Raw genomic sequence first — 20,805 nt, 5'->3', positions numbered from 1 at the left:
AAGGAAATTGTGCTGTATAGGAATAATGTTTCTATAGATCAGTCGATTAAATTAGTATATATCTGAAACAGATTTTGGTAAGTTTAGATTATATAGTAAACTATATAGTAGTTACTAAGGAAATGATTTTTTAATTGTAAATGTCATTAAATATATTAAAATGTTACATTAGAAATTATTCACTCAATGCAAAAGAGTAGTAGAGGAGAATAGAGGAATGAAAAGATGTGAAATGTAAAGAAAACAATTAACATCTGTGAATTCAACTGTATCAATAATATTAAATGTGACTGGATTAAATAACCCAATCAAAAGGCAGATATTGTCAAACTCAAGAAAAAGAAAGATTATACTATATATTGTCTACAGAAGACAAACTTTAAATTAAATGATACAAATAGATTGAAAGTATAAGGATGGAAAAATATATTTCAGACAAATAAACTTTAATACAAAAAATGTTACTACCAGTAAAGAAGGACTTTTTAAAATGATAGAATGGTCAATCCATCAGGAATATATAACAATTATAAAGATACATATATTTGACAATAGAACTTGAACTTACATGAAGCAAAAATTGATCAAAATCAAGAGAGAAATAGACAAGTAAACAACTATCTTTGGAAACTTCAATACCCCACTTTCAATAATAGAAAGAAAAACTAGGCTGAAGATCAGAAAGGATTATTTTAGAAACAAGGGAACAGAATCCAATATTGGGGGACTAAAGATTGCTCCCTAATGAAAGATGTTGCCTTCATCATGTTATTTCAGATGTTGTTATCAAGCTGAGTTACAGCCATATAGTAAAATCCTACTTTGCTTCTGTAGTGATTTTTCTTAGAAACCTCGTATAATTGTTTGAGAAAGTAATTATGTATTTGGAAATGTAGACACTTCAGCTTCAAATACTATAGAAAATTAATTTGTAGATTCTGAAATAGTGCCTGTAAAGACCATTAATGTTTTATAATTTGAGGAGAGGAAATCACAATTTAGAAACTGGAAGATCCAGTAAAAATAATTAGAGATCTCAAGTGATTCTCATCTAATGGATTTAAAAATTTTTAAAGAAAGTCTTGCATCAATTAGATGTTTTCTGTAAAATAGTAAATTTATGAAAGAAATAATATTTTCATTTTACTGGGTTTGCCTAATGATTTGACAAGGATGACATTATAGTTTTACACAACCCATAATTTTTTTTTTCTAACTTTTGATTTATATTTTCACTTTATCATTTCCTGAATCTTGAAGTATATTGCCTGGGTAATTCTAATTATACAAATTCTCAGCCTTGTGAATGAATACTTAAACAAAGCTTAGGCAGTCAAGTGTAAGGACAGAAATGACTCCATTATTTAGATGATTTAATCTAAAATTTTCACCTTTCAAGACAAAAAACAAAACAAAACAACACAAAACCCCAAACCTCAAGAAATAAAAGCCTGATCAAGAGATATTAAAATAAGCCCTCTTATCATGTCTATATATCTTATTTTACTGCCTGCAAATGGTAGAGGCTATCACAGTGTAACTAGATTCAACCTTGAGTTCTGTTTTGGACAATTTCTATGACCAGAAAAGAAACATATATGGGCAAGAAATCATTTAGAGACAAAATTTTTCATTGCAAAGGGAATGTGAGAGTTACAATCATATGAATGAAGTAGAATAATCTAAATTTATGATGAAAATTTATTCATTTTCCTTAACAAGTACTATAACTCAGCCACCACACTCAGATTATCTCCAGACTCTATTTGTTTGAAGAAACTTGTCTGCCTTTAGGCATTTAGAAAAGAAGCATGCATCAATTGTATAAATATTTCACAGCTACTCTCCTTCATTTCAGTATCAAACAACTGTTTACACACACATATATATATATATAATTTCAAGCAAACTCTTGAAAATTGTTTTCTTTAAAATCATGTTTTAGTGACATAAAATTATTTTATTCCAAATTTAGGAGTTTCTAATATAAAAGACGTATCACAAAAAATTATAAGAACCCTATGAATGAACATTTGGATTTTGATATTCTAACATCTAAAAATCTTTCAAGAAAAGACCTCTAAATTCTAATTAGTCTTGGACAAGAGGAAGACGAGCTCTTTACTTATATGAGGAGAGTTTCTGGAAGGGATAGAGGTGGTGCAAATGTGTTTATATGTTTGTTGCAAGAATTTGTAGAATTTATTCCATGATATATTGACTATTTGGTGAAATAGTGTTAAGTAAAATTTGGGACTGATGGAAAGATGATGGAGGCTAGAAGTTTAAAGAGATTTCAAATAGGAACAAGAGTTGCTGGGCAGTATTCCTTTGTTGAGGTCAGTGATCATAAATTTACAGAGTTACAAATCTGTCTGACATTTAGATTTCCTCCAACGGCTCTCAGAATTACATAGGTACACAGAAACCAGACAGTTAGATTTAAACAGGGTTAGACTGCCAAATGGATATGGCAAAGGCCCAATGGGTCAAGGAAGTTGAGGAAATTGGTCAGAGAATTTAAAGGGTGTACGTGTGGAATTCTTGCTATATAGGTATGGGCTACTGAATAAAAGTAGGAAAGATGAAAAGAATGAACTAAAGTGGAATAGCTGATAAAGAATACTGAAAAGAATGGAAATTAGGGTCAGAAAGGGGAAGTCTGGATTTAAGAGGTCGAGTTACCATGAAGGCTTATTTTATAATTTTAGGTTTGGAACAATATCAGTAGATGTTTTCTTATGGCCTTTAAAAGTGCAAGCAATCCCTACGGAGGAGGGATACTGTCTTGGTTTGCCAGGACTCCTGGTGCAGAGTACCACGGACTAATTGGCACACAGCAGGAACCCATTGTCTCACCGTGTGGGAGGCTAGAAGCACAAAATCAGGTTTGGTCAGGATCACACTGTCCCCAAATTTGGTGGCCTTCTGGTGGCGACTTGCAGGCAATCTGTAATCAGTCTTTTTCCAGCTTGTGGCCTTCCTCTTCCTGTCGGTCTCCCAAAGGGTTCAAATTTCCTCTGCTCAGGAGGACTCCAGTTGTACTGGATTCAGGCCCCCTCACTCAGTTTGGCCTCTTCTCAATGAATACCATCTTCAGAGGTCCTATTTAGAAGGATTCATACCCTCAGGGCTGGAGGTGAGGGTGGACTTGCCTTGATGGGTGACACGATTCAATCCACCACGGATACAATATGCTGTCACTCATTTTATCCTTAGAAAAAATGCATTAAGCTGTTGCTTTTGTGGTGAGACACTTTGAGGGAGAAGCATCAGGCGAGGACTTCGAAGGCATTAGGCACCTGTGTAGAGAACAGCTAGGGGAGAAACGCAACAGAAAGAGGCAGAGGGATTGTTAAGAACACACCTAGCCACAAACCATTTCACTGATAAATTCACGCCTCGTCTGTGAGCCTTGTGTTTGAGAAATGAGCAGATACTACAGGACCAGATGCTTTATTTCCTTACTTATTTCTAAATTTTAGACATCTGTGCCTTGTACCGTTTACTATCCCCATTTTTAGTTCCCTAAAAATAGATACATTGTTTTTCTTGAAGCTATAATCTGGTGGTCTCTTCAAAAGTATATCTCCTTGTTTTTATGGTTTGTTGTCACTGTCCTCCAGATAAACTGACACCTTGTGGACACCAAGTAAATTCATAATGAATAAAGTGCTTACATATGTTACTTAGTAATATTGGCCACAAAATTATCATTACATTTAAGACATTTTCGTTTGAGAAGATGCTCAGTGTATTTATTCATTTATTTAAAGTTTATGGGCTGCTTTATTTAAGACATTATGGCAGAGAAAAAGTGGACCATTATGTGAAATTGATTATGTAAAGAAGCTCTTCCCTTAAATGTGTGAAAATGACTTTTAGAATTCTTTAGATATTTGAAAAGTAGAAGCCTTTTCAGAACATTCAGATTTAAGGTAGTTTATGTCCAGTGTATTTTCAGATAATCCATAAAATTCCACTAATGACAACCCAGAGACACAGGTGAGGTATATGGCTGTGTACGTCCAGATTACATGGCATTTAAAGGGCAACACCTTTGCTAATACTGTTGAAGAGGATGTGTTCAGGAATCATGAAGATAAGAAAGGAGAAATAAAGTTAAAAGACATATTTCAAAATAGAACTACTTTTGTCAAGATAAACATGATTTAATGCATATGGTAAATTATGCATCCATGATTTTGGGTGGTATTTATTTCATGATTGATTATCATTTGTTGGGATTGAAAAATGACTCAAGGGTCATAATAATTTCAGTTAATAAATATTTATAGCACTTATGTCAGTATCAAGAACATAAAAAGCAGCCAATTAATGTTTGTAATTATTATTAAGATAATTCATAATATGGAACAAATATTCATGGAACTTTATGCTTAATGGCATTACCCATGCTGAACAATGGTAAAGTAAATAATAATGATTCTTTAAAAATCTTCACTATGTTAGCCTAATTAGAACAATCCTATCACCTTTGTACATTGACCTTTGACATGACAACCTTGTATTATCATTTGAATTTTTATGCATGTGCCCACCTGCTCAAGTAACACAGTAAACCCTTAAATGCCAAAACATAAGCTTTATTCCTATTCTGAACTCAGTACCTACTTTAGAATCCTACGCATAAATTAGGCTCAATACACTTAGCATTACTATCAATATTGGTTGAGTGGAGTTCCCCCAATAAAGAGAAATTTGAAAGAAGATAGGCCCTGAAGTATTGGCTATCATTTAAAAATAAATATTGAAGTAAAATCATATTTTATCAGAGCTTTAGAGGCATCATAAATGTAAGACTCCTGTCATTTCTTTTATTTCCTTCTGTTAGAGCAGTTCTGCAGTGTCCATCCCTTTGAAATCTCTTTAAACCAGTCTCTCATTATCCTTTATTAACACTTATGATCAGTATCCTTAGTTACACATAACATAATCCATTCTAATGAGTTTAAATAAAAAAGAAATTTAAATGCATATTAGATAACTGATAGCAGGGAATGCCTAATATATTTGGCATCTCCTCAAAAATACATGATTACTTTCAGTAGTAATTATGGAATGGAAAAAATAATAATTATGGCCAGAAAAAAATGCATATGGTGGAAACTTCTATAATTGACTTGTGACTATACCTTCATGCTGTTTTGAAAATAAAAATTAAACATTATATAGAGTTCAAAAGAGGAAAGAGCAATAGATTAGATTAATATATTTAATTGCATTAACACATTTCTTTAAATCATTGAAAAATTTATACCTGTATATTAATCTGCCAAAAAAAAAATGGATTATAGTATTATAGTTTGTTTTTAAAACTTAACTTGGGAAGACTTGTCAATGACTTCATCAAAATGGATTTTCTTTGCATACACATTTTCAATAAGTAATGTATCAGATTTGTCCATCTATCTTCACTCATATTTAATTGAAAAAGAGAGAATTGCTTTAGGTATATCAGATTATAAACACAATAAAAGACCTGGTTAGATGGAGAACAGATGCTTTCAATCATAACTGACTAGCATCTACGTGACTTCAAGGTAATTATTTTATTATTGTTTTTTGGAATTTTTTGGTTCTACTCAAGAAGGCGGAATGCAGAGAATCACGTTTTTGAAAGTTTAAATAGCCCTGGACCAAGTGTCAAATCTGATTCAGAATATTTTCTTTCACCACTATAGGTTGTCAATAATTTGCATATTACTACATTTTATCCTAAATAAGTATTAAAAATAACTGTATAATGGTCTAATTCTAGTCTGGTGTGGGAAGGCAGAATGGCTATCTCTTGTCACTCATTTCTTTTTTTAATCAGTCTAGTTATAGCTGTGTAGATATGACAGTTCCCACAAGAAGGTTTTCTCTTGGTGAATTGATGAACACACAGAGGTGCAAACAACGAAATTATTAATGCTTGTGAAAAAATATCAAGCAAAAAAAAAAAACCCGACTCTTCAGTCTCGAATCCTTTCTAGGTAAAGAGACACATTTAGCATTTTAAAAACTACACAATGGAGTGTCAGCTTTTAACAAGAGCGGCCTCTGGAGGGTGTTAAAGGACACAGCAGGCTGTGCTTTGGGAACCCCCGTAGGTCTGTTCTACCAATGACTAGCAAGAGGGAAACTCTGTTGTCAACTACGTTCCCTGATAAATCTCGGAAAAGGTGTGGATCAAGAGAGGAAGGACGTCACAGGGCTAGGATATGGGCTAGGATATGGGACATCCAAGTGACAGCTAAGGCTGCTTTGATGCACAGAAGGTCATGTCACAAACCGAGCAGCTCCACCGGTGAAGCAGAGCACCTATACCTCAGAGCTCTCCCCGAGGTGGGCTTGCCAGAGCCCACAGCATCAGCCGAGCCCTGCTCTGTGCGTAGAGGTCATGGCTGCAGGCCCGAGTTCCAGCAAGCAAAGCAGAACTACATCTTCTCCCATGACCCAGCTTTGCAAGTCATACACCATCACTTCTCCTTTCTCTTCATTACTTGCGAGTCACTAAATCCAATTCAGATTTAAAGGAAGAGGATTTGGATAATACTTTCTTTTTTTTAAAAGATACATAGATCACACAAAATGGTACATTAAAAAATATAAGAGGTTCCCATATACCTCACTCCCCATTTCCCTCAACTCCTCCCACATCCACAACTTCTTTCTTCATTGTGGTACATTCACTGCATTTGATGAGTACATTCTGGAGCACTGCTACACAGCACGGATTATAGTTTACATTGTAGTGTACACTCTCTCCCAGTCCATTCAGGGGGTTATGGCAGGATCTATAGCGTGTCCCTGCAATATCATTTAGGACAACTCCAAGTCCTGAAAATACCCCCATATCACACGTCTTCTCTCTCCCTGACCTCAGCAACTCCCATGGCCACTGTCTCCACATCAATGATATAATTTCTTCCATTGCTAGAGTCACAATAATTCTATAGGAGAATACCAATAAGTCCTCTCTAATCCATATTTTATTCCTCCATCCTGAGACCCTGGGATGGCAATGCCCATTCAACCTGTAAATTGAGAGGGGGCTTAGATCCTACTCTCCAGTTCATTGGACTTACCAAGGTCAGCTAACACAGAGGTGAATATGGTCTACCACCACACCAAGGAACCGAGAGAGTCTACAACTGCAAGCAGGAGAATCCCATCCATCAGCCATGTGGAACCTAAGCCTCTTCACAACACTTCTTAATGGAAGTTGTCAAAGAATTTGCAGGTAGTTTTAAAACTACTACACGCAAAATATGCATTAGCAAATAATCATGATGCCTAATAATTTAGCTAGCATTGTCAATGTTATCACTGAGCAAGATGCCAACAAGGCATTGCTGTGTAGACATACCTGTTAAGCATACACAAAGATAAATTTCCAATTAATTCATCATTCAGCAGATACTTACTGAAGGGGATACTGTAGGTCAGAAAATAGTTCAGGGAATAGGATAAGAAACTCTGAATATGGACAACTTATAAGACCTATGTGTAAAGAAAGATTTGAGGGATATAGAGAATTTCAGTGTGAAATAAAGGTTCACAGGAGTTTGATTAGGGCAAATAAGGTGGGATAATTGAATTCTAATCCAACTCACAGTGGGAAGGCCAACTTCATTCCAAAGAACCTGCCCCAGAACATATCATATTTAAGTTACAAGAAGCAATTGAGGAAGCAGATGTGGCTCAAGCAATTGAGCTCCCACCTACCATATAGGAGGTCTAGGGTTTGATACCCAGGGCATCCTGGTGAAGACAAGCTGGCGCATGTGGTGAGCTGGCCCATGCAGAGTGCTACCCCGTGCAGGAGTGCTGGCCCATGTGGAGAGCTGGTGCAGCAAGATGATGCAACAAAAAGAGACCCAGAGGAGAGACAATAAGAGATGCAGCAGACCAGGGAGATGAGGTGGCACAAGAGAATGATATCCTCTGTCCCACTCTGGAAGGTCCGAGTATCAGTTCCCAGAACTTCTTAATGAGAATACAAGCAGACACAGAAGAACACACAGCCACACAGTGAATGGACACAGAGAGCAGACAACTGGGAGGGGGTGTGTGTGGAGAAATAAATAAATCTTAAAAAAAAAGCAATTGAGTTACCTTTGTGAAATTAGTTATATGGATTGTACTCACTCTGTTTATTATTGTAGATTTTATAAATACATAAGAACCGACAAAAGCTTATCAGATTTATGTTTGTACATTTTAAATTGTCATTATTACAAATATTTGGGGAAGAAAAATATTTGATAGATAAGGAATATCTAATCCAAATATAAGAGAATTAAGTCATTAAAATAAATGCTTTTGCCTTCAATATATTTCATGTGAAATTATCATCAAGAAAAGAAAGTCAACAGTCTTATATATACTAGAGAAAAAATGTTTTCAGGTTTTAGAAGCCTTGTTAGTTAGTTAGTACATGTTTCCTAACTTTTACCAGATATTTATTTAAACACTGGAATTAAGTGTGAACCACAGTATACACTATAGACCTTGGTTAGTGGCAATGCTTCAATATTTATTTATCAATTGTAACAAGTGTACATGCTTGTGGGAATCCCTTATTCTTCCCATGTAACTTTTCTGTTATCTAAACCTCTTTAAAAATAAAGTTTACTGTATGAAAAAACCATGCCCACAGAATATAAAACATTTTTTAGAGATCTCCACTGAAAGTATCAAATATATTTTTCAGGTATATACATTGAAATCATCTTTTTGCACTAGTACTTAAAATTCTTAATAGAAAAAAGATGATCAGAAATTGCAGGACATAGACTTGTTTAGACTAATGAAAGTTCCTAGAATAAATGGGGTTCTTCCTGCAATTGACCACAATCATATTTTAAGAATACTTTTTATAATTAGTTAAAAATACCTGGGCCTCCTTGACCCGTGTGGAACTGGCCCATGCGCAGTGCTGATGTGTGCAAGGAGGGCCCTGCCACACAGGGGTGTCTCCCGCATAGGGGAGCCCCATGTGCAAGGAGTACGCCCCATAAGGAGAGCCGCCCAGTGTAAAAGAAAGTGCAGCCTGCCCAGGAATGGTGCCATCCACACGGAGAGCTGACGCAGCAAGATGACGCAACAAAAAATACAGATTCCCGGTGCTGCTGATAAGGATAGAAGTGGTCACAGAAGAACACACAGCAAATGGACACAGAGAGCAGACATGGGGGGGGGGGCAGGAAGGGGAGAGAAATAAATTAAAAAATCTAAAAAATAAATAAATAAATGAACAACTCTTAAATCCAGTTTCTCATATCTCTCTATACTTTTTCTTATTAAAAATTACCAAGACTGATGGATTTGCTTGAATGTGAAATGCAAAGTCATTTTAATAAAAAATTGTCTCTTTAAACTTGCAGGGATGCTATAATTAACCTGAAAATCTTATGGAAACATTGCACATTACCATAGTGCTGGAATTTATGTTGCATATGCAACTGAGAAAAGTCAGATCGCAAAGTCAGATTGTCACAAAAATCCTCAAAAGCAGCCGTAGAACCTTGGCCAGATGTGTAAAGGCAGCAAACATTGGTAGAGCACGGATCTAATTCACTGCTTCTCAAAATTTACTTAGGAAAATCTTCAAATGATAGTGAGAACCACTGTCTTCTGCAGGTTTTCTGTCTCCTTAACTTAAAAGGTTCCCAAATGAATCTTTTTATAAACATATAAGAATTGGTAATGAGTGTGGTTTTATAAGGTAGACTTATTTAGTTTCTCAGAATGAAATGGAAGGGTACTGCTGCTTATGTTAATGGGTCCTGTAATTGTCCTTACAGATTGTTTGATAATACTTTCTTGAAGACTATCGTTAATAGTCCAACCATAAAAGTGTGCTTTCATCAATTATACCAAATGTTCTACACCAAGGCAAGGTGTTAATATTAATAATAGGGTGTATATGGGAATCCTTACTTTATGCATGATTGTTCTCTAAACCCACAACTTCTCTAATAAAAAACTAATTTAAAAAAGTTCACTATTCCTTTTAGTAATGACTCTGTTACTACGGCAAGAGCCACAAGAGGGCAGTAAACATGCCTAATAATATCAGGACCTAATAAGGTAACACATCTGAAGTATTTTTCTATTGTGTAAGTTTTGCATGTTTTGGATTTCAAATTGATTTTAAGTATATCATTCAATTCAATCATTTAAAATGCAAATGTTAATATTTTTAAAGTAAAGATTATCGTCAAAAGTGTATGTGACACTGACAAGACAAATAAATAGTATTTACTGAGCACTCTGTAAGTGCTGAATACTGAGCTAAAACTTTCCATACAGTGTAGCTTTTTTTAAGGTCTCATAACAAATCTTCAAGGTAGAATAATTATTCCAGCTGTATCAGAGTGGAGAAAATGAGACTTAATGAGGTTAATAAACCAAAGTATATTTACACCAACTTTATTATTATTATTATTTTTGGAGGGGGGAGGTGAGAATAGGCAAGGAATCAGGATTGCTTTCTGCTCAGCAGGTGTCTGCTTGAAAAGGTTCTGAGAAAATCTGACCAGTTTAGTAGTCCCTCCGTGGTTGGTGCAGAAAGTGAAACTTGGGGAAAATGAAGTTCTTTATTTTCTAAAGATAATGAAGGATGTGATAGAGAAGGATGTGCTAGTGTAGAGAAAGAAATATCTAGTGACACATTTGCTTTCAGATTTTTCTGATGATAGGACTCTTAAAAAGTTATGATACCCTGAATGGTCTAGCCACAATCAGTTAGATCTGTTATGTAGCTTTATTTTTCAGAAAGAACAACAGTGGTATCGATACCCCATCCCTCTGAAATTATAGCCCACTTCTCAGTACTGTTCAATTTTCCAACCATCCAAGATACATGCCTCTCAACCAAGAAAACACAAATTGGATGACTGAGATGAAAACCAATAGAAAGAAAACATCAAAGAATGTTGAACTGGAGCTTTTTAGTCTCAGTTCCAGCTAAGGTCTTCAGGCAACAAGTTCTGCCTTCTAATGGCAGGTGCAGCTGCAGAACTCACGAAGCAGGTTTCCCTCACCTGGCTTGACAACCTTAGCTGATGATGGACTTCAGTCTACAAAACAGTCTGGAGAACAGAATGGGGTTGGAGAACTCGTGGAGTGCTGTGTCCGTGTGTGGAGCCTGGGCCCTTGGACTAAAGGTCGGGAGAAAGGATGTAATGAGCCACCAAGAAAGTTCGCTGTGTCTCCTAGAGCTTTGGGACACATTAAACTGGTGTCTGACTCATTCTTCAGAAATCAAAAGGTGAGAAAATACGATTGGTTAGGTGAGTTGACGGCAGAGAGAAAGTGTTTCCTGTTGGTCTAGAGCTCATCAGAGCAAAGGATGCTCCAAGTATGGGAGGCCAAGTATGGGAAATACGTGGAGTGCTCTTGACTTGTCTTCCCTCTAGGAGGGCAGCTTTGACAACTAAAACGACCTCAGCCGAAAGTAACCTCAGCTGCCACCGGTTGTCCAAGGTCTGAGAGAGGATTTGAATGTGGTCACTGGAATAAAGATGCAAATGCATGAGTCAAGAAGCCTTCCAAGGAGAGCTTTGAAGAAGCACAGTGTCCACTTTGAAGACTGAAAGCATTGGCTAGCTAAGGAATGTCCTCCACTCTTCCTTCCTCTCTCTGTCCCTCCTCCCAGAAGAGTCAGGAGCCATGACTGGGAAAAGCTCAGAAGGAAGTTGGGGTGGGGGATGAAAGAAGTTGAACATGCCCTCCTCTCCCACTTCATGAACAAGCTACATGTTTAAATAAAGTATCAATTTATTAATTATGATGCTGAACTGAACATTCTAATTATGGCACTGAGTCTATGTTTTGTGCCTAAAGTGACAGGAAGAGCTTTTGTTACCGATGAGTGACTGGAAGAGCCGTGGGCCTGCCCTCGTTGTCATTCGTGGGTGGAGAGGAAACTTGGGAAACCACCTGAATGTTTTCTGAATTTGACACCTCATGAGTGTCCCTTACTCAGTGTAACAGGGATGGGAATTCATGATATTTGTGCAAACCTAACCAATGGGAATTTGAACCTTCAAGTCAGAATTTTCAGATGCAGAACGCAGTTTATTTAACAAAATGATGACGAAATAGAATAGGCTTTATGCAATTAGAATAATCCAGACACGTTTGAGAGAATTTTTCTTATCTGGGGGTTCTTATATCCTAGGAAAACTCCCTGACTTGAGAATATTTCTTTGGTTTTATTTAGTGCCTAAAGAATATTGAGCTCCAGAGATGAATTGTTCATTTAAGGTTCATTTAAAGGTGTCAGACAGTACAGTAATTTATCACTTCTTTCTCTTGACTGCCAATTATGACTTGGCAACATGCATCAGGTTGAATGACACAGGTTTCTGGAAATTGCAATTTAGTTTCTGCTTGTCTCATGAGCATGAATAACAACTTTTTAAGAGCACTGTTATCCCAAAGGGTGTAAACAATAGACTATCTAATTGCAGTCACTTTAACAAATAGCTTATCACAAATATTTCTGATTTCCTTTACCCATTCATATAGTTACTGATCCTATTAACCATAGCAAATCACAGTTGTTTGTTCTTATTCATTTTCTAATTGGCAATGTGATTTTCTTTCATTGTATGGTCAGTAATCAATTTTAGAACTACAGAGGATTTGAAAGGCAGAAGTTGTTTGTATGACTTTCACTCATCTATTATTGACCATCATATGGCTTCGTTATGTGGCTGAAGTGGAAAGATGGAGAAGGTTGGAGAATATAGTCTGTATTCTGGCAACCACAAGCCCAGCTAAAAATCTATTACTAAACCTAAATATTTACTATTCTCAGAGACAAGGTAACAATGGGAAGTTTTTGCCAGAGTGCATCCTTCTGACCATCCAAATACCAAACACAACTTCTTCCCAGGTGTAGAACACCTTTCCAGACTCCTCATTCCAAGAGAGGCAACCCAGATTTAGGTATAGAGACCATGTCCCATGAAGTCTTGGGTACTTGGGAGACGTGCTTCTCCTAGCGCATCGCCTTTAAATTACATTACGTGGTATCTGCCTCTGGCACACCCAAGGTACAATGGAGGTTGTTATGGATTGAATCATGCCCCCAGTCATGCCCCCCACTCTCAGGACTTGTTTAAGTCCTAGCACCTGGTCCTGGGGAAATGAACTGATTTTTAAAAAGGCTATTTGAAGATGCTAAACAAAAGAAGAAGGCCAAAACAAATCAGAGTTATCTCACTCCAATGTGACTGGAGTCCTTATAAACAGGAAGTTTGGGCCCTGTAAGGAGGAGGCAAAAGGAAGAAGATTTCCATGTGACTGAGGCAGAGATTGAGTTGTGGATTGCCTGTGAGCCCCTGCCAGAAGTTACAGGCTTGATCCTGTCAATACCTTGATTTTGGACTTCTTGCCTCTAAAACTGTGTGTCAATAAATTCTTGTTCTTTAGGCCAGCTAGTCTGTGGTAAGTGTTATAGCAACCCTGGCAAACTCAGATAGTACTGGATTGGGAAACAACACTAAAATCAACTATTTGGAAAAGGCAAGAATGGAAAACACCAGAAATCAATGATACATATAAAATATCATAGACTACATTCTTTCTTTATCTTATTCGTTATGCTTTTCTTCATTGCTTTCTCTTTCTAAAGAGATGTTCTAAGAATAAAAACAAAGAAACATTTCTACACCTAAGTATTTTTTAGTTGCTGGGTATGAAAATATTGATATAGAAGGGAAAAAGAACACAACACAGAGCAATGAAACAAAAAACAACACAAAAAAGAGCTCTCATAAAGTTGCCTCTAATTCATACATTGTTTAATAAAATAATAGTTCAGATATAGAAATGAGTCATTCCAACTAAGATCTGAAATACTGTCTATAAGTAAGCTTTTTCTTTCTAACCACAATTTGTTCACTCAAGGTATATCCTTCTTCTTGGGAATATCACTAACTTAGACAATTTTCTTCTTATCTATTAAATTACAAAATTTAATATTAAAAATAGAATTATTGTATAATTGTGACTATAGGCCTCATACCTGATAATTTCACTCTATTGACTATATTGTTCATTTTTAATGACCAATGTTTTGCTTTGAGATTGAATAAACTTTCAAGTTATCTTCTCATTGCTTTAAGTGGAGTAGTAATTTTACAAAAAATTTTAAATCTAATTTTCCAATTTTCCTGTGAAAACCAAACCTGAAATTAAGTGTCCGGTGGTGTAGCGTTTGATATAGTTTGAATGAATATAGACCTCACGTCACTATGTCACTCTTTCAACAAATTTCCAGGATGAATCATATAAAAATTCAACTTATTTTAATATCATGATAATTTTAGGAAACATACATTGTATCCTACAAAATTCCACAGGACATAAGGCTCTTCAACAATCATCCTAAGATCTATCACAGATGGGGAAGATTCTCATAAAACATTCTGGCATGGAATTCATGTATTTTTGTAATACAAGTTAAGGGACAAATTGTCAATTGGCTGCCCATGGGCCACAAATGCCTTGCAGATACATTTTATTTGGCTAATACAGTAATTTAAAAATAAAATTGAATTGTCAAAGTTTAAAAAATTAAATGTTTTACATAAAAATTCAGATTGCAGCCTTTCTTAAAAAAAGAAGAGTTAATATTCAGCCATGAAGTACCTATTATTGCATGAGATGCGTACTAGCTATTTCTTTAGACAGGGCATGCTCTCTTAGTTTGTCAGAGCTGCCATGGCAAATGCCACGTAATGTGCTGGTGTTAACAACAAGCCTTATTGTCTCATGAATTTGAAGACTAAAAGTCCTGAATCAAGGTGTGGTAAGGTCATGCTTTCTCCCTGCGCTGGCAGCATTCTGATGAGTGCAATCCTCTGTCATGCATGACGTCCTTGAACTCTTGTGGCTTTCTCTGGCTTCTGGCTTCTCTTTGAAAGTCCTTCAGTAATAGAGATTAAGACCCACCCTGATTCAATTCCGCCATAGCTTAGCTGGTGATAACATCTTCAGGAGTCCTACTCACGAATGGGTTCACACTCACAGCCATGTGGATTCAGATTTGAACATGTCTTTGTGGGGTCCATGTTTCAATCCCCAACACTCTCTGTGGCCATGTCCCTTACTGTTTTGAGGTTGTTCCATATCTGGCCTACATGTAGGGAACTTTAATAGAGTTGGAAGAAAGAGGAGAAAGTAGAGAATAATCATTAGTAGTAGCAGCTGAGCCAGACATTTACTGAGATGCTCAGCAATGCCCAAGCTCATCTGCCGGCCCATTCTTCTTTGGAGCTCTCTCTAGGATTCCACTTCCCCTAGTCACCCAACATGGCCCTTTCAGGGGGTGCTTCTGACATAGGGGATATAAAGATTGTCTTTTATCTCAGTCCTCTTGAATTTCCACCACTCCTCAAGTCACCTCCAGGGCTTGTTGTCCTCTTTCTCACTGAAAAGGGACAAACGTGATTCTTTCCTTTTAGCAGAAGAAATAGCTTTGGCACAGAGACAAGATTACATGTAGCATGATTGTAATGAGTCCCATGATGCGTTATAAGGAAATTTTGGAGTTACAGCAAGTGGTAAAATCCTGGGAAAGCTATTAAACCTAACATTTCTAATTCAGGCGAAAATGTTAATTCCACTTATCAAATACAAGTACGAAAACAGTGTTCATTAGAGTTAAGAAATGTAGACATACAGCACTTAACGTTACACAGCACTTATGTAGACATGTAGCACTTATGTTACACTGTAGTGTGGCTTAGACAACCTTACTGTAGAAAGTGTTCCCTCATTCTGCCTTACAGCTCAAGGTCACCGCCACACATATAGAATGATATTCATTCACCCTTGAACGTGAATATCTAATCCATGGGCAAAGTAAGTGAATAATCCATCTCCTCGGATTACAGAAATAAAAAAAATACTCGTTGCATCTGGACATCCTCAACTCTAAAAATTTCTAATTTCCTGGAATTGTAAACACCTGTGATTTTTATAAACTAAAAACGTCTTTTAAAGGTGAAAGATGATGGGGAAAAAAAACAAACAGAAATGAGACACGGCTGAGGAAAATCGGAGTGCTTAGATTGGGAAGAGCAGGCAAAAAATGAAATCTGCCAAAAATGTAACAAGGAATCTGAGGAACATGCCAGGGGGTTAGAGACCCCGGGCCCTCATGTGTGCCTCTCTGGAGCTCAAGAGTGACGCATCCCTGCTGTCCCCTCACGCAGTTACCCAGCGTCCGGCTTGGTGAGCACAGCGCCCGGTCCTAGGACCCCTGGAAACCCCCCGCGTGCGCAGATTCTGCTCATCAGGGCTCTGTCCTACCTGTTATGCTCTTTTTGTCACAAGCCTTTTTATTGAAGATTTATTTACCCATGCTGAGTTACATTTAGTCAGTAAATTGCTTCCCTGGACTCGAGTTGTCAACAGGATTCTGAATTCAATTACGTTCTCCTAATTTACCCCCTCTCTTCAGTTTTTGTTTCCTTCCCTTTTTCAGACCCTGTGTCATGGTTTTTATGGCTTGATTCCCGCCCCAGCCTTGGAAATAAGAGGTGAAGCCGCGTGTTCTTTTTGTTGATTCCCAAGCCCCTTGTCACCATTCCTCTGCTTGAAGTGCCTCTTCCTCTGAGTCATTTGTCTCCGGCCTCACTCTCCTCGTACAGCAAAAAGTGCTTGCTGGCCTTGGGGATTAATCTTGGGTAGGAGATGTATTTTTAAAAACCTCGCTGAAGTTCAGGTACTGTAATTTATGACTGTGGTTTACTTCAGGCAGATCTGAGATATTATTCCTTCATAAAAATGCCAGCATGTGTGTGTTGCAAGCTTCTCTGTCCGAACAAAATTATTTTCCTCGTAAGCATCTTTCACTTCTACGGGATGACTCCGTTTTTGTTCACAGTATCACAAAACATTTGTGCCTCCCATCACTCGTTGTTCTTCCTGGAGCAATAAAAAGTACTCTGCTATGCTTCTATTGCTTCCAACATCCTACAGTTAGAAGAGATTCTAGTTTCCATTCTGCCATTTATTGATTGCTCAATAATGGGCAAATTCCTTGTTCTCGCTTGAGCTCAGTTTCCTCATCAGTGAAATGTGGGTAATATTACTTGGCCATCCTCACTTACAGGATTTTTATAAAGAAAACCCCAGGTAAGTGGGAAAGGAATCTGAGGCATATAGACAGAGAGCAGTAGTAGTCTTTCACAAGTTAGCAGAGTGACAGGCATAGACATTGGGCCTGAGATGAATACTGAATGAGTCACTTACATTTTCAAATTAATTTTGATTTTTGTAGATTCAAAGAGCCAAAGGCAACTTTAAATTATGTCTTCATATCTGAGGCCCAGTGAGGCTCCCTCTGCTAAACAGTGGCAAATCCAGAGTAGAATTTAAGACTCCTGACCTGTCTCGTTTAAACCATGTTTTGTGGATCACTTCTTATTGGTGTGTAGACACTGTGCTTATTTCAACTTAGTTAAAAATTACTGCCAAGTTTAATGCTTCTCAATAAAAGAAGGCACATTTATTTTTGCTCCCTTATATTGATCATGTGGAATGAAGAATGTGGAGAAAGTAAAATCACTCTACTCCTTTAATATCAACTTTCAAAGTAATCTGGATGATTCTTCAGGTTTAGATTGAATTTTTTTGAGCACCCAGCCTCCTCCATTTCCAAATTTCATCATGTCTTCAAGTCCGATGCCTCCTCAAAATGTTTGCTAATGCTTAATTTTGAGGTGCAGTTAGGTTTTCCTGGAGAGCTTTGCTTCTATACTACATCAGCCTGGAGGTGGAACTCATTTATAAAAATATAAATCACCGGTCCAAGCACTCATCAGGCTAGAAGGCTTTACATAAGGGGTCAGTGGCACAGTCCATGGCCTCCACAATTTTGCCGGTTCCCATTTCCCTGTAAGTTCCATTTCCTCATATCTCCATCTCAGGTTTCCCAAGAACTCCAAAAAACTTTCCTCTATAATCGGCAGGGTCATGTATTTCTCTTCTCTTAAAACTTGAGAAAAGCCAATACCAGAGCCACAGGTTAAGGGTGACTTAAGAGAGGGGAAATGGTCCATTTCATCAAGTCATTTTTCAACAGTTTCTAAGAGAAATTATTATTCTCTGTTTTGAGTTATAAACCTTCTTTTCTTATGATTATATCAGTGCAAGTTTTCTGAGGCCTGCAAGCTAAGTTGATCACTTAGGTCTTTATTTTGTCAGTAATGGCATATTTGGCATATATTGTAAAAGTTGAAAGTTGATTTAATATAGCAGTATAACAATGTAAAAAAAAAGGTACCTTTCATGTGTGAGCATAGTGTGTCTCTACCCTGTAATCTGCATTCTCTGCTTCACCCCAATGTGTGTCCCTTGGAAAAGGTGGATGCTAATATTGCCACGGCTTCCATGATGGTTAAAGTCATGTGTCAGCTTGGCCAAGTTTGGGAGTCCAGTTGATTGAGCAAGTACTGGCCTGATTGTTATTGTGAGGAGACTTCATGGACTTATGTCATCAGTCAGTTGATTGCATCGATGGCTGATTACATCCACAATCAACTGAGGAGATTGCCTGGGACAATGAGAGAAGCCTCATGCAATCAGTTAATGGCTTTAAAAGGAGAACAGGTGCTTTCAGCAGTCAGAAGGAAGGATTTCCATCTCTACCTCTGCCAGCCAGTATCTCCTGGGAAATTCATTGAAAACCTTCACTGAAATTCCCAGCTTGCAGCCTGCCCTACGGAATTCGGACTTGACCATCCCCAAAGTCACATGAGCCAAGTCCTATATAAATTTCATAATATTTTTCAATGCATCATGGTATAGTGAAAGGATCTCACACATTGAAGGCAGTAATATCTAAGTTCATACCCTACTACCTGCTAATTGTATGACATTGGGTAAGTGTCTATAATATGCCAATGACTACTCCTTTGTAGGGTTGATCTAGTTATTATCAATTCTCTAAGTTTCCTAGACAAGTTCATAGCAAATAGTAGGCACTCAATCAATGTAGCTATTAATGCTATTTCAAAGTAGTTTGTGCAATGAAATTTCTAAGAAAGGATAAATTTGCAAAATATCGCCTAAAGAAAGAAAGTCTTGTGTAAGCATTGGGAGGAAAACTTAAGCTAGAAAGGATTTTCCACAGGTGACTTCTCACAGAGTTAAACAATAGATGCGTAGGAGCAAAAGGCAAAAGCAGAGTAGGTGTATTAGAGAAGAGTTACGTGAGAAGGATGGGCAGGTATCTTAATCTTTTTCTCAATTCTTGTATATTGTATAGCTGGGGATCGAGCCCATGTTTGGAGGACTTGAAAATTATAACTTGGAGGCCCTTTTTCTTTGGAGAAAGAATCCTACATTAAAAATAAAAATTTACGCACTGGGTAGTAAATGGTAAGTTGTGTCTTGTAATCCATTCTGTTCCTTTATCAGGGAAGGCAGGTGCTCTCAGGATCGAAAGAAGAGGACCTTGTCAAATTTTGTTGTAAATTTACTAATGACGGATCTCCTGAGAAACAGGCCAATGGTATATGCTAGCAGGAGGGTTCTCTGGAATTCTTTAAGCAGGACACACCCAGTTCTTTAGGATTGCTTATGGCCAAAACACATAAAAGGTAAACTTTTAAACTTTTAAGATGCATGACTCCAGAGAAAGTGTCACATTAACCTTTTAACCATCTGAATATAAAATGGAGATATTTTAATGGCCAACATGACCCCTTCTGAGTCTGGGATATGGTTGCACACGTAGCTTGGACACCTCATATCTTCATGAAGCCCAGAACACATCTGGGGGTATGGGAGACTCTAGACCATCCCCTACTTTGCCTGAACCTCGTGACTACTTGAATCCTTTAAATTATTAGCGAAGCTCGGCACTAGATAAGGTCTTTCAATTGTGGGTGCAGTTTGATGATATGATTCTTCATGTTTCTTCAGATTGGTACAATGAGCAGGATTGTATTTCAGTTGTGCAAATCATGAAAGTTAAGACATTCTCCTCCTCCTTATTCTTCCTCTTATTATTATTGTTATTTTGGCAATAAACAGGAGATAAGGAAAATACGATGAGAACTTGATGAGAGGTTGGCTGCCCACACACCAAAACTTTGTGTGAAATGGTAAAAGCCTAGGGTATACTCTTCTCAAAGGAATTTGTAGGAATAGCCATCAACTTGAGCAAATGACTAAGTGGATAGACAAGGAATGGCAGGAGAAAAGACAAATTAATTAAAAATTATATTCTGTGGCTAGTATTAATAGCTTTGATAAAAGCAAACTACCAGAAAAACTTGGGGATTAGCTATCGGTCTGCTCTCTTAGCAACAGCACTCAGTGTTGTATGTTATTGATCCTTTGCTCATAAAAGATCACAACTGAGTTGGTGACTGATCTCAAAAAGGCTGTGATCTTTTATGAGCCAAGTCATCTGGATGGCATGACAACCAACATGTTGCAGTGAGTGAATATAGGGGAATGGTTCTGAACTCCCTCTTACCTTTTAAAGTGCCATTATAAGCCATAAATCTAGAAAATACTGAGAGATCCAGATCTGCTAGCTCAGTCTCTGGCAAGGGAGCTTAGACCACATGCATTGCTAAGGTTAAGTGACCTGGGGCTGGTAAGGAAAACTTACTTAGGAATGTTGATATAGGTACCCAAAGGAGGATTGTAATTATGCTTTGGAACATCATAGAGGTGAACCTGGAAGGATTTAGAAGTGCTGAGGAGGGAATCAGCGTGGGGGTAGAGTTAAAATTTGGAAACCTTGCCTGGATAATG

The sequence above is a fragment of the Dasypus novemcinctus genome, chromosome 29 (assembly GCF_030445035.2).
Source record: "Dasypus novemcinctus isolate mDasNov1 chromosome 29, mDasNov1.1.hap2, whole genome shotgun sequence".
Lineage (NCBI taxonomy): Eukaryota > Metazoa > Chordata > Mammalia > Cingulata > Dasypodidae > Dasypus > Dasypus novemcinctus.
The sequence above is the reverse complement of the archived record's forward strand: the minus strand, read 5'-3'. Positions refer to the sequence as shown.